Here is a 14,301-nt window from a genome sequence, read left to right as displayed (position 1 = left end):
ACCTACACGCCACAAGCACATGTTTAGGGACAGCTTGGTTTAGCCGCTTAGACCAGGATTTTATTCCTTTAGGCCCTCCTATCCACTGATGCTCAAAGCCTTGGGATCCTTTTTATTTGCCCTTGCCTTTTGGTTTTAAGGGTTATTGGCTTTTTCTGCTTGCTTTTTCTTTTTCTTTCTATTTTTTTCTAATTTTTTTTTCGCCCCTTTTTTTTTCTCTTTTTTTTTTTCTGCAAGCTTTGTTCTTTGCTGCTTTTTCTTGCTTCAAGAATCATTTTTATGATTTTTCAGATTATCAAATAACATGTCTCCTAGTCATCATTCTTTCAAGAGCCAACATATTTAACATTCTTAAACAACAACTTCAAAAGACATATGCACTGTTCAAGCATACATTTAGAAAACAAGAAGCATTGTCACCACATCAATATAATTAAGCTAAGTTCAAGGATAAATTCAAAACTCATGTACTTCTTGTTCTTTTGAATTAAAACATTTTTTATTTAAGAGAGGTGATGGATTCATAGGACATTCATATCTTTAAGACAAAGTTACTAACTACTAATGATCATGTAATGAAGACACAAACATGGATAAGCACCTAACATATAAAACGAAAAAAACAGAGAAAGTAAGAACAAGGAATGAGTCCACCTTAGTGATGTCCTTGAGCTCTTCTATGTCTCTTCCTTGTCTTTGCTGCTCCTCCTTCATTGCTTTTAGATATTCTCTTATTTCATGAAGGATGATGGAGTGCTCTTGATGTTCCACCCTTAGTTGCTTCCAATAATTGTGTGGAAGAAAATGTATCCCCTGAGGTATCTCAGGGATCTCTTGATTTGCAGTCAAATGTTCTACCACTGAGCTATAGACCCTTGATGGAAGCTTTTGTCTTCCCATTCCTCTTTCTAGAGGTTTCTCTGGCCTTAGGTGCCATCAATGGTTATGGAAAAAACAGAAAAGCTATGCTTTTACCACACCAAACTTAGAATGTTGCTCGCCCTCGAGCAAAAGAAGAAAGAATAGAAGAAGAAGAGGATATGGAGGAGATGGATGGCTGTGTGTATTTGGCCATATGGGTGGGATTGGGTGGGGAAGAGATGTTGAATTTTTGAAGGTAAGTAGGTGTATGGGTGTGAGTGGTAAATGGAAGACAGAAGGGATGAGTGTTTATTGGGAATAGAGGATGATTGAGAAGAGAGAAGAGAGTGAGTGAAGGTAGGTGGGGATCCTGTGGGGTCCACAGATCTTGAGGTGTCAAGGCATTTACATCCCTGCACCAATTTAGGCATGCAAAATGCCCTTGCACACAACTCTGGGCGTTCAGCGCCAGGTTGGTGCCCATTTTGGGCGTTCAACGCCCCTTTGCTGCCATTTCTGGCGTTGAACGCCAGAACCATGCTTGTTCTGGGCGTTTAGCGCCAGGATGCTCCCATTCTGGGCGTTCAGCGCCAGAACTATGCTCTGTTCTGGCGTTTGAACGCCAGACAGATGCTCCTCCAGGGTGTGATTTTTCTTCTGCTGTTTTTGATTCCGTTTTCAATTTTTATATTTATTTTGTGACTCCACATGATCATGAACCTAAGAAAACATGAAAAATAATAAAAGTAAGAATTAGATAAACATTGGGTTGCCTCCCAACAAGCGCTTCTTTAATGTCAATAGCTTGACAGTGGGCTCTCATGGAGCCTCACAGATGTGCAGAGCTTTGTTGAGACTCTCCAACACCAAACTTAGAGTTTGGATATGGGAGTTCAACACCAAACTTAGAGTTTGGTTGTGGCCTCCCAACACCAAACTTAGAGTTTGACTGTGGGGGCTCTGGTTGACTCTGCTTTGAGAGAAGCTTTTCAAGCTTCCTCTCCATGGTTGCAGAGGGAGATCCTTGAGTTTTGAATACAAGGGAGTTCTCATTCCATTGAAGGACTATTTCACCTCTGTCAACATCAATCACAGCTCTTGCTGTGGCCAGGAAAGGTCTTCCTAGGATGATGGATTCATCCTCTTCCTTTCCATTATCCAGGACTATGAAATCAGTAGGTATGTAAAGGCCCTCAACCTTTACTAATACATCTTCTACTTGTCCATAAGCCTGTCTTCTTGAGCTGTCTGCCATCTCTAGTGAGATTTTAGCAGCTTGCACCCCATAGATTCCCAGTTTCTCTATTACAGAGAGGGGCATGAGGTTTATACCTGAACCAAGGTCACACAGAGCTTTAAAGATCATGGTGCCTATGGTACAAGGTAATATGAACTTTCCAGGATCCTGTCTCTTCTGAGGCAATGTCAGTTGATCCAGATCACTTAGTTCATTGATGAACAAGGGAGGTTCAACTTCCCAAGCATCAATGCCAAACAATTTGGCATTCAGCTTCATGATTGCACCAAGAAACTTGGCAGTTTGCTCTTCAGTGACATCCTCATTCTCTTCAGAAGAGGAATACTCATCAGAGCTCATGAAGGGCATAAGGAGGTTCAATGGAATCTCTATGGTCTCTAGATGAGCCTCAGAGTCCTTTGGTTCCTCAGAGGGAAGCTCCTTATTGATCACTAGACGTCCCAGGAGGTCTTCCTCCTTGGGATTCACGTCCTCTCCTCTCCTCACAGGTTCGGCCATGGCACTTATGTCAATGGCCTTGCACTCTCCTTTTGGATTCTCTTCTGTATTGCTTGGGAGAGTACTAGGAGGGATTTCAGTGATCCTTTTACTCAGCTGGCCCACTTGTGCTTCCAAATTTCTAATGGAAGACCTTGTTTCATTCATGAAACTTACAGTGGCCTTAGATAGATCAGAGACTAGATTTGCTAAATTAGAAGCATTTTGTTCAGAGTTCTCTGTCTGTTGCTGAGTGGATGATGGAAAAGGTTTGCTATTGCTAAACCTGTTTCTTCCACCATTATTAAAGCCTTGTTGGGGCTTTTGATCCTTCCATGAGAAATTTGGATGATTTCTCCATGTTGAGTTATAGGTGTTTCCATAAGGTTCACCTATGTAATTTACCTCTGCTATTGCAGGGTTCTCAGGATCATAGGCTTCTTCTTCAGAAGATGCCTCTTGAGTACTGTTGGATGCAGCTTGCATTCCATGCAGACTCTGAGAAATCATATTGACTTGCTGAGTCAATATTTTGTTCTGAGCCAATATGGCATTCAGAGTATCAACTTCAAGAACTCCCTTCTTCATAGGTGTCCTATTACTCACAGGATTCCTTTCAGAAGTGTACATGAACTGGTTATTAGCAACCATGTCAATGAGTTCTTGAGCTTCTGCAGGCGTTTTCTTTAGGTGAATGGATCCACCTGCAGAAGTGTCCAGTGACATTTTTGATAGCTCAGATAAACCATCATAGAATATATCCAGGATGGTCCATTCTGAAAGCATGTCAGAAGGACACTTTTTGGTCAACTGTTTGTATCTTTCCCAAGCTTCATAGAGGGATTCACCTTCTTTCTGTCTGAAGGTTTGAACATCAGCTCTAAGCTTGCTCAGCTTTTGAGGAGGAAAGTACTTGGCTAAGAAAGCCGTGACCAGCTTATCCCAAGAGTTCAGGTTGTCTTTGGGTTGAGAATCCAACCATAATCTAGCTTTGTCTCTTACAGCAAAAGGGAAAAGCATGAGCCTGTAGACTTCAGGATCTACTCCATTAGTCTTAACAGTATCACATATCTGCAAGAATTCAGTTAAGAACTGAAAAGGATCTTCAGATGGAAGTCCATGAAACTTGCAGTTCTGCTGCATTAGAGAAACTAATTGAGGTTTCAGCTCAAAGTTGTTTGCTCCAATGGCAGGAATGGAGATGCTTCTTCCATGTAAATTGGAGTTAGGTGCAGTAAAGTCACCAAGCATCTTCCTTACATTATTATTATTTTCGGCTGCCATCTCCTTTTCCTGTTCGAAAATTTCTGAAAGGTTATCTCTGGATTGTTGTATTTTAGCTTCTCTTAATTTTCTCTTCAGAGTCCTTTCAGGTTCTGGATTTGCTTCCACAAGAATGTTCTTATCCTTGCTCCTGCTCATATGACAAAGAAGAGGGCACAGAAAAATAATAATAATAATGGAGATCCTTTATACCACAGTATAGGGATCCCTTTGTGAGTGAAAGAAAAGAGGGGGAGACAAAAAATGTGATGTAAAGGAAGAAACACAACTGTACCAATGGCAGAGATGTGAGATGAGATGTTAGGATATGAATGAATAAATAGAATAGGATGGGGGAGGTATAATTTTCGAAAATTATTTTGAAAAAGAGTTAGTGATTTTTGAAAAATGGTTTTTTTGAAAAATGTTAGAAATTTTCGAAAAATTTTTAAAATTTTAAAATAAAAATAATTAGTTAATAAAAAAAGAAATTTTTGAAAAAGAGGGGAGATATTTTCGAAAATTGGAGAGAGAGAGTTAGTTAGGTAGTTTTGAAAAAGTTAAAAAACAAACAAAAAGTTAGTTAGTTAGTTGAAACAAATTTTGAAAACCAATTTTGAAAAGATAAGAAGTTAGGAAGTTAGAAAAGATATTTTGAAAAAGATAAGATAAGAAGATATTTTTGAAAAGATATGATAAAATTAGTTTTGAAAAAGATTTGATTTTTAAAATCACAATTAATGACTTGATTCATAAGAAATCACAAGATATGATTCTAGAACTTAAAGTTTGAATCTTTCTTAACAAGCAAGTAACAAACTTCAAATTTTTTGAATCAAAACATTAATTGATTATGTTATTTTCGAAAATTTGGTCTAAAAATAAGAAAAAGATTTTTGAAAAATATTTTTGGAATTTTCGAAAATAACTAAAAATTTTGAAAAAGATTTGATTTTTGAAAAAGATTTTGAAAAAGATAAGATTTTCAAATTGAAAATTTGATTTGACTCATAAGAAACAATTTAATTTTAAAAATTTTTGAAAAAGTCAATCCAAATTTTCAAATTTGATGAGAGAAAAAGGGAAATATATTTTTTTTTATTTTTGAATTTTTATGATGCAAGAGAAAAACACTAAAAGGATGCAATGCATGAAATTTTTAGATCAAAACAATGAATGCATGCATGAATGCTATGAATGTCAAGATGAACACCAAGAACACTATGAAGAACATGATGAACATCAAGAACATATTTTTGAAAAATTTTTAATGCAAAGAAAACATGCAAGACACCAAACTTAGAATTCTTTAATGCTTAGACGCTAAGAATTCAAGAATGCATATGATAAACATGAAAAGACACAAAACAAAAAATCATCAAGATCAAACAAGAAGACTTACCAAGAACAACTTGAAGATCATGAAGAACACTATGAATGCATGAATTTTCGAAAAATGCAAGATGCACATGCAATTGACACCAAACTTATGATATGACTCAAGACTCAAACAAGAAACACAAAATATTTTTGATTTTTATGATTTTCTAATTTTTTTGGATTTTTATTTTATATTTTTTGCATATTAAAAGGAAAAATAAGGATTCCAAAAATTTTTAATATGAATTCCAGGAATCTTGCATTCTTAGTCTAAAGCTTCAGTCCAGGAATTAGACATGGCTCACTAGCCAGCCAAGCTTTCAATGAAAGCTCCAGTCCAAAACACTAGAAATGGCCAATGGCCAGCCAAGCTTTAATCTTTAACACGAGAGTATATTGCTCTTTGATAACAAATTGCATGCCTCAGTCCAAAAGAATTTAGACATGGCTTTACAGCCAGCCAGGCTTCTCATGCTTCATGAAACACTAGAATTCATTCTTAAAAATTCTGAAGCCATAAAATAATTTATTTTTGAAAACACATTTTTATATTATTATTTTCGAAAATAGATGAGAAAATTTTAGAAATATTTTTGAAAAATTTTTTGAAAAGAAAATGAAAAGAAAGTTACCCAATCTGAGCAACAAGATGAGCCGTCAATTGTCCAAACTCAAACAATCCCCGGCAACGGCGCCAAAAACTTGGTGCACGAAATTGTGATCTCTGGTAATGGCTTCTTAGGCCAGATACTCTGATCTAGTTTTACAGTCTGTCACAACTTCGATACAACTAACCAGCAAGTGCACTGGGTCGTCCAAGTAATACCTTACGTGAGTAAGGGTCGAATCCCACGGAGATTGTTGGTATGAAGCAAGCTATGGTCACCTTGTAAATCTCAGTCAGGCGGATATAAAACAGTTATGTGGTTTTCGAATTTAATATAATAAAATAGGGATAGAAATACTTATGTAATTCATTGGTAGGAATTTCAGATAAGCGAACGGAGATGCTTTTCGTTCCTCTGAACCTCTGCTTTCCTGCTGTCTTCATCCAATCAGTCTTACTCTTTTCCATGGCTGGCTTTATGTGATACATCACCACTGTCAATGGCTACTTTCGGTCATCTCTCGGGAAAATGATCCAATGCCCTGTCACGGCACGGCTAATCGTCTGGAGGCATCACCTTTGTCAATGGCTTCATCTTATCCTCTCAGTGAATAATATGCTCACGCACCCTGTCACGGCACGGCTATTCATCTGTCGGTTCTCGATCATGCTGGAATAGGATTTACTATCCTTTTGCGTCTGTCACTAACGCCCTGCAATAGCGAGTTCGGAGCTCGTCACAGTCATTCAATCATTGAATCCTACTCGGAATACCACAGACAAGGTTTAGACCTTCCGGATTCTCTTGAATGCCGCCATCATTCTAGCTTACGCCACGAAGATTCTGGTTAGGAGATCTAAGAGATACTCATTCTAGCTTATTTCATGTAGAACAGAAGTGTTTGTCAAGCACGCATTCATAAAGGAGAAGGATGGTGAGCGTCACACATAATCATCACCTTCATCACGTTCTTGGGTGCGAATGGATATCTTAGAAGCGAAATAAGATAAATTGAATAGAAAACAGTAGTACTTGCATTAATCTTTGAGGAACAGCAGAGCTCCACACCTTAATCTATGGAGTGTAGAAACTCTACCGTTGAAAATACATAAGTGAAAGGTCCAGGCATGGCCGAGATGGCCAGCCCCCTAAACGATATCAATAGTCTCCTAAGATGAACAATGGAATAAAACTGAGACCAAAGATGAAACTAGTAAGAGGTCCTATTTATAATAAACTAGTCACTAGGGTTTACATGAGTAAGTAATTGATGCATAAATCCACTTCCGGGGCCCACTTGGTGTATGTTTGGGCTGAGCCTGAGTGTAGCACGTGCAGAGGCCATTTGTGGAGTTGAACGCCAGTTTCTGTGCCAGTTTGGGCGTTCAACTCTGGTTTTGGATCCTTTTCTGGCGCTGGACGCCAGATTTGGGCAGAAGGCTGGCGTTGAACGCCAGTTTACGTCGTCAATTCTTGGCCAAAGTATGGACTATTATATATTACTGGAAAGCCCTGGATGTCTACTTTCCAACGCAATTGGAAGCGCGCCATTTCGAGTTCTGTAGCTCCAGAAAATCCAAATCCACTTTGAGTGCAGGGAGGTCAGAATCCAACAGCATCAGCAGTCCTTTTTCAACCTCTGAATCTGATTTCTGCTCAAGTCCCTCAATTTCAGCCAGAAAATACCTGAAATCACAGAAATACACACAAACTCATAGTAAAGTTCAGAAATGTGAATTTAACATAAAAACTAATGAAAACATCCCTAAAAGTAACTAGATCCTACTAAAAACATACTAAAAACAATGTCAAAAAGCGTATAAATTATCCGCTCATCACTCCTCAAGGGTGTAAGTCATCCGAATGGGCAAAAAGTGAGCTGACTTCGTCAGTCGGTCCACAATCACCCAGATAGCATCAAAACCAGTCCTAGTCCTTGGCAATCCCGACACAAAGTCCATTGCAATACTTTCCCACTTCCATTGTGGAACCTCTAAGGGTTGCAACATCCCGGAAGGTCTTTGATGTTCAATCTTTACCTTTTGACAAGTTAAGCACTTTGAAACATATTCCACCACATCATTCTTTATACCCGGCCACCAAAACATCGCCTTTAAATCATGGTACATCTTAGTACTTCCCGGGTGAATGGAGAATCCGCTTTTGTATGCCTCCTTCAAGATATCTTGCCTCAAAGTGCCAACATTCGGCACAATGATCCTACCCTTGAATCTCCATAACCCGTCTTTTTCTTCCGACACTCTCCACTGTTTTCCTTGCTCGATAGCCGGTAACACCTTCCATAACACTTCATCGTTTTCATGAGCCTTTAGGAGTTCGGACTTAAAGTTACTTGAGATTTCTAATCGGCTCAAACACAAGGTTCCAGATACTTCTCGAGCACTAATTTTTAGACTCTCGAATCCCTTGAGCAACTTCTCCTCTTGAAGCATCATCCAAGACGCATATAACGACTTCCGACTTAACGCATCCGCCACTATATTCGCTTTTCCAGGATGGTAATTTAACTCAAAGTCATAGTCTTTCAACAATTCCATCCACCTCCTTTGCCTTATATTAAGCTCTTTCTGATCAAAGAGGTATTTCAAGCTCTTGTGATCGGAGAAGACTTAGAACTTAACCCCATAGAGATAATGCCTCCACACCTTCAAGGCAAACACGACCGCAGCGAGTTCCAGATCGTGCGTAGGGTAACTAACTTCATGAGGTCTTAACTGTCGTGAGGCATACGCCACCACATTATGATGCTGCATCAGCACGCACCCTAGGCCCTTTAACGATGCATCACAGTACACCTCAAAAGGCTCGTTCGGCTCAGGTAACACTAACACAGGTGCAGTGGTCAACTTTTCCTTCAATGTCTGAAAGCTCTCCTCGCACTCAGGAGTCCAAACAAACGGAGTGTCTTTGCGAGTTAACTTTGTCAATGACAAGGCTAATTGCGAGAAGCCTTTGATGAACCTTCGGTAATAGCCAGCTAATCCCAGAAAACTCCTTATCTCAGTTACTGTGGTTGGTTGCTTCCAATCCATCACAGCTTCTACCTTGGTTGGATCTACGGCTATTCCCTTCTTACTCACCACGTGACCCAAAAACTTCACCTCATCCTTCCAAAACTCACACTTAGACAATTTCGCATAGAGTTTCTTCTCCTTTAAAATCTGCAACACGGTCCTCAAGTGTCCCGCATGCTTTTCTTCAGTCTTGGAGTAAATCAGTATGTCGTCAATGAAGACAACAACGAATTTATCCAGAAACGGGCGGAATACTCTATTCATGTAATCCATAAACACTGCAGGAGCGTTCGTCAACCCAAAAGACATTACAGTATACTCGTAATGACCATAACGAGTCCTGAAAGCGGTCTTAGGGATATCCTCACCCCTCACTCTTATCTGGTGATAACCGGATCGCAAATCGATTTTAGAGAAAACCCCAGCTCCTTGTAACTGATCCATGAGATCATCAATTCTCGGCAATGGGTATTTATTCTTTATGGTGACCTTGTTCAGCTGCCTGTAATCCACACAGAGCCGCATACTTCCATCTTTCTTCTTTACCAGTAACACTGGAGCACCCCACGGGGAAACACTTGGTCGGATAAAGTTCTTACCCAACAATTCCTCTAACTGAGACTTTAGCTCGGCCATCTCTAACGGTGACATCCTATAAGGAGCACTTGAGATTGGTCCTGCCCCAGGCACTAACTCAATAGCAAACTCGACCTCTCGGTTAGGTGGAAATTCCTCAATATCATCGGGAAACACTTCCGGAAACTCACACACTACCGGAATCTGATCCAACCTTTGATCATCACCCGAAACACCCGCAGTTAACAACAGGATACCCTGACATTCGATTCCAGAGTAGTTCACCATCATCGAATTCAAGTAATAATTATTCACCACAACCGGCCCTTCTGTATCCTCCGGCATAAAGTACACCGACTTTGTAGAACAATCAAGCAGGACATGGTTCTCAGATAACCAGTCCAATCCCAAGATAAGATCAAGACCGATCATCGGTAAGCAGATTAAATTATGGACAAAATTACGCTGCTTGAACCTAAATGAAACTTTCGGACATCCTAGCCTAGTTACCATGGCTTCATGGGTAGCATTATACACTTTTAAGTCATAACCTAAGGTTACGATCTTCAATCCTAACTCATGGGCTTTCTCAAATGCAATAAATGAATGCGATGCTCCCAAATCAAATAAAGCATTTAAAGTTTGACCAGCCATTTCACAGTTACCTCGAATGAGTGTCTCAGATCCTTCTGCACCCACAGCTGAGGTGGTGAACACCCGACCAGTCTGTTGTACTTTCCCAGCACCTTGCTTCTGCTTCTCCAGACAACTTATGGCTTTATGCCCCGCCTTTCCACAATTATAGCACAAACCCCATCCGGCCTTGCATGGTACACCCGGATGATGACTTCCACACCTAGTACAAGCTTGATCATTTTGAGGCTGCTTCCCAAACCTTTTCCCTTGGGAGTTGTTGTTGTTGGGCCTCCTAAAAGAACCTTCCCTCTTGAAGGGTGGACCTCTAGGTGCAAAGCTCTTCCCTCGGTTCTGTGGGAATGATCCTTTGTGACTTCCTTTCTCAGCGGCTGCCCTCTTCACACACTCTTCAGCAACCCTACACTTGTTCACCAACTTGGAGAAAGTCCTAATCTCCATTGGCCCCACCGAACCGAAAATATCGCTCCGGAGTCCTCCTTCGTACTTAACACACTTCCATTCCTCATATTCCACCGGAGTCCCTTGACACATACGAGAGAATCTGAACAGCTCCTCAAACTTGTCAGTATACTCAGATACGGACATAGTACCCTGCTTCAGCTGCAACAATTCAAGCTCCTTGGCCGTCCTAGCAGAAGTTGGAAAGTACTTCTTATAGAACTCCTCTTGGAAGACGTCCCAGGTGATATAATCATCACCCTGCTGCAGGAGGCGTCGGATTCCCTGCCACCAATGCGACGCTTCACCAGTGAGCAAATAGGTAGCGAACTCCACACGCTGCCCTTCAGGTACCACCTGCGCTTGCAGTGCTCGTTCCATAGCTTGAAACCATGTATCGGCCTCAGTCGGACTAGTGGTTCCCTTGAACTTAGGTGGATTAACCTTCAAAAAGTTTGCCAGTGTCATCGGGCCCTGAACTCCACCTCCATCATTACCATGGTTGTTCATCTGTTGACCAAGAGCCTCAGCAGTGGCTTGCATAGCAGAAGCCATGTTCTCCAACGCAGTCATAAAGTTCACTGGATCATTAGGGTTAGTCTCCGGCGCACGAGCATTAGTACGTCCTCTCCCACGACCTCTACCGCGTCCACGAGGCGCCATCTGGTTCCTATACACACTAAACAATCGATATTAAGTTGATCAGTCTCAATATCGGAAGTTTAGTGCTTCAAGGTCCCAAATGCATGCTCATGAACGTTTATGCTAACTATATCAAGTAGATATACTAACAGCACATAACACACATACAGAGAATGCACAGAAGCATAGTCAGTCCATTCCTCAGGCTCTACAGGAACGAACTGCTCTGATACCATAATGTAACACCCTACCATACAGAGTCTTATGCTTAAGTCATAATTCAGAGATGGCAAGGTATTACGACCTCTAAAACAAAAATTTAGTACGTATAGTAGTATGAATGATTGATTATAACTAGGAGCCTTTGTAGAAAAAAGGGTAAACAAAAACCGTAACTCGAAAGCGCAACACTCCGATCGATAACGTAACGAGCAAAGGATAAGCTAACGTGAGACTATATATATACAAAGAGTGTCAGGCACGGGAATATCAAGACTCAAAATCCGGACGCGAAGATAACCGGCCTGAGCATAGCAATATATACATATGATAAAATAAGGGAAACCCCAAAGGAAACCCAAAGGGACACAAATACAGAAAACCTATTCTCCAAAAATCCCCTCTAGAAGGAGTCATCACAGTTTGTATTATTTAATGGAGATAAAAGTATCTAAACAAGATATATAAACCAAAACAGAGCCCCGAGAACAAAGATCTTCGCTAATCCGGAAGTCTCCAGCATGCCTCAGCGAGAAACCTCACGTCCTGCATCTGAAAACCACAAAATCCGCATGGGTGAGAACCAGAGGTCCCCAGCATGGTAACAGCTTCCACATATATAATACATAATAATAGAGGAAAGCCGAAGGCAATCCTAGAACTTCCTCCAGATAATATCAAAGCTTATAAACAAGCTAAACCGTAAGTGGCAACTGACTAAAGATTCTTCAGTCTAACTAATACTTTTCTTTCCAATTCCTTCAGACCTCCCAACCACCAGCAGGAGTATAATATAGCAAACACAGTTATATCAGACAAGAGATTTACAAATAGGAATAGATAAGGCATTTAGGCAATTAGCAAGTAATATGCAGTCAAATAGGCAATCTCAAACAATTCATGTAGTATGCTTATGATGCATGCCTATCCCTAGTGGCTGATGATATCATCTGTCAGTTATAGAGCCAACCCGACAAGTCCTGGTAGCTAACCATTGGACTGTCCCTCTGTCGTGCATCCCCAACTCGAGTTATACTCATCATAAACTTGATCATAATCATGATCCATTTCCATCACCCTCACTGGTGAATATTTATCCATCACCATCACTGGTGAATATTTATGGGGGCGAGCTCATCCGGGCCTTTCACAATGCTCGGCCACACTTACGACATTGGGTTAACAGAGCTTCGAGTCTCAACCTGGAGCACATGGTGGCTAGCCATTGCTACTACCCAGGGAAACCCTCATCTCCAATGGTGGAAGTGCAAACATTCACAATTCAATCAACAGCATATATGCATTTATACTTGGCCATAAACATGGCTCCGCCGTAACACGGCAATAATCTAGCCATCCGGCTCACGGTTAAATCCATAACCAGCCAATTCATTAACAATTATGGCCCTTCAGCCCACGGCATAACAAGCACTTCCACCGCCATTCTCCGCATCTCACATAATCATCTTTGATCCTCAATGATCATTCATTTTTTCCCTTGCTTCACTCGCAAGTTACCACATTCACTAGCCCTTTTTCTCATGCTAGGCATATCATAATGATTTAAGACATAAGTGGTGAGATCGGAGGCTTAGAAGTATGAAATTTGGCTTTTAAAACTCAAAAATCAACTTTGGGATGAAAACAGGGCCACGCGTACGCGCACTCCACGCGCACGCGCAGATGGCCACAAAACTCATCGATGCGCAAGCGTCATACGCGCGGACGCGCGGGTTGAAAAATAGCCAAACGACGCGCACGCGTCAGCCACGCGTACGCGTGGGTGCTCTTGCGCCCCAGGCACAAAACTGGCACAACTCTGGCACAACTCTCGAGAAAATGGCTGGGCATTGGGTGCAGCACATTCGGCGCGTACGCGCCAAGTGCGCCTACCCGCGGGGTTCATTCTGCTAAAAATTTTCTAAGTTAAAAAACTGCAGAATTCACAGATTCAACCCCCAAACTTCTGACGGTCATAACTCTCTCATTTTAAATCATTTTTCACCCGTTCTTCAAACGGCATGGTCATCCCGGATCCAATTTTATTTCTAAACAGATTTGGCACAAATCAGAGATCCGTAGTCCAATTTATGTCCCGTCAAAGTATGCCCAAAAACCATATTTTCATTCAAAACCACAAAGTGCCATTTTCAAAACAAGCCACTTTCAACTCTTTTCAAAATCAATCAAAACATGCCAATTTCAACCCTTCTCTTTGAAATCATTCAAAATGTACCAAAATTAACAACAAGCCATCTTCAACTCACACATTGACATTTTACCAAAATTCCCAAAACTACCTCCAACCATTTTAACACTTCTCAATCAATGGCTAAAGGACAAACACAATCTCATGTCATACATCCTTCTCATCCCAATTTCCAATAATATCAATTTCCAAATCAACCATCGTTATACATGATCAACATCATACTCACCATCAACATGGTACCACCCATCAATTCAACCTCAATCATCCATCAAGCATATATCACAACATGCATTTCTCATATATCACACAATCAATGCATCAATATTCATAATCACATATATGAACACATCATATATCTCAACCATTCAACAATACCAACAATTCAATGCCTATCTTAGGGCCTCTAGCCTAAGTATTTCCTACCACATTACATATTAGATACGGGAAACCGAAACCATACCTTAGCCGATTTCCCAAGCTCAACCGGAGCACTTCCAAACCACTTGTCCACAAGCTCTCAAGGTATCAACACCTCCAAGAACAGATTTTGTCACACAAAACCCTCTTCCAAGCTTTTCAAAATCACCAATCAAGCTCCAATATTCACATATACACAACCTAAGCCACAATCATCATACCCATACACAACATCTCAATGCCCAAACCTCATAGAAC

General features: G+C 40.7%; 1 non-coding gene across 1 annotated transcript; it reads left to right on the top strand.

Annotated features, from left to right (window-relative positions):
- The first annotated feature begins 3,376 nt into the window (after window positions 1-3,376).
- Window positions 3,377-3,484, top strand: LOC148575874 (small nucleolar RNA R71). Its single transcript, XR_015903183.1, has one exon. It is a non-coding gene; the product is annotated as a small nucleolar RNA R71 (small nucleolar RNA).
- The last annotated feature ends 10,817 nt before the right edge of the window (window positions 3,485-14,301 follow it).

Source organism: Arachis ipaensis, chromosome B1 (genome assembly GCF_059453495.1).
Source record: "Arachis ipaensis isolate K30076 ecotype BB chromosome B1, ASM5945349v1, whole genome shotgun sequence".
NCBI classification, from domain to species: Eukaryota; Viridiplantae; Streptophyta; class Magnoliopsida; order Fabales; family Fabaceae; genus Arachis; species Arachis ipaensis.
The sequence above is the reverse complement of the archived record's forward strand: the minus strand, read 5'-3'. Positions and strand labels throughout refer to the sequence as shown.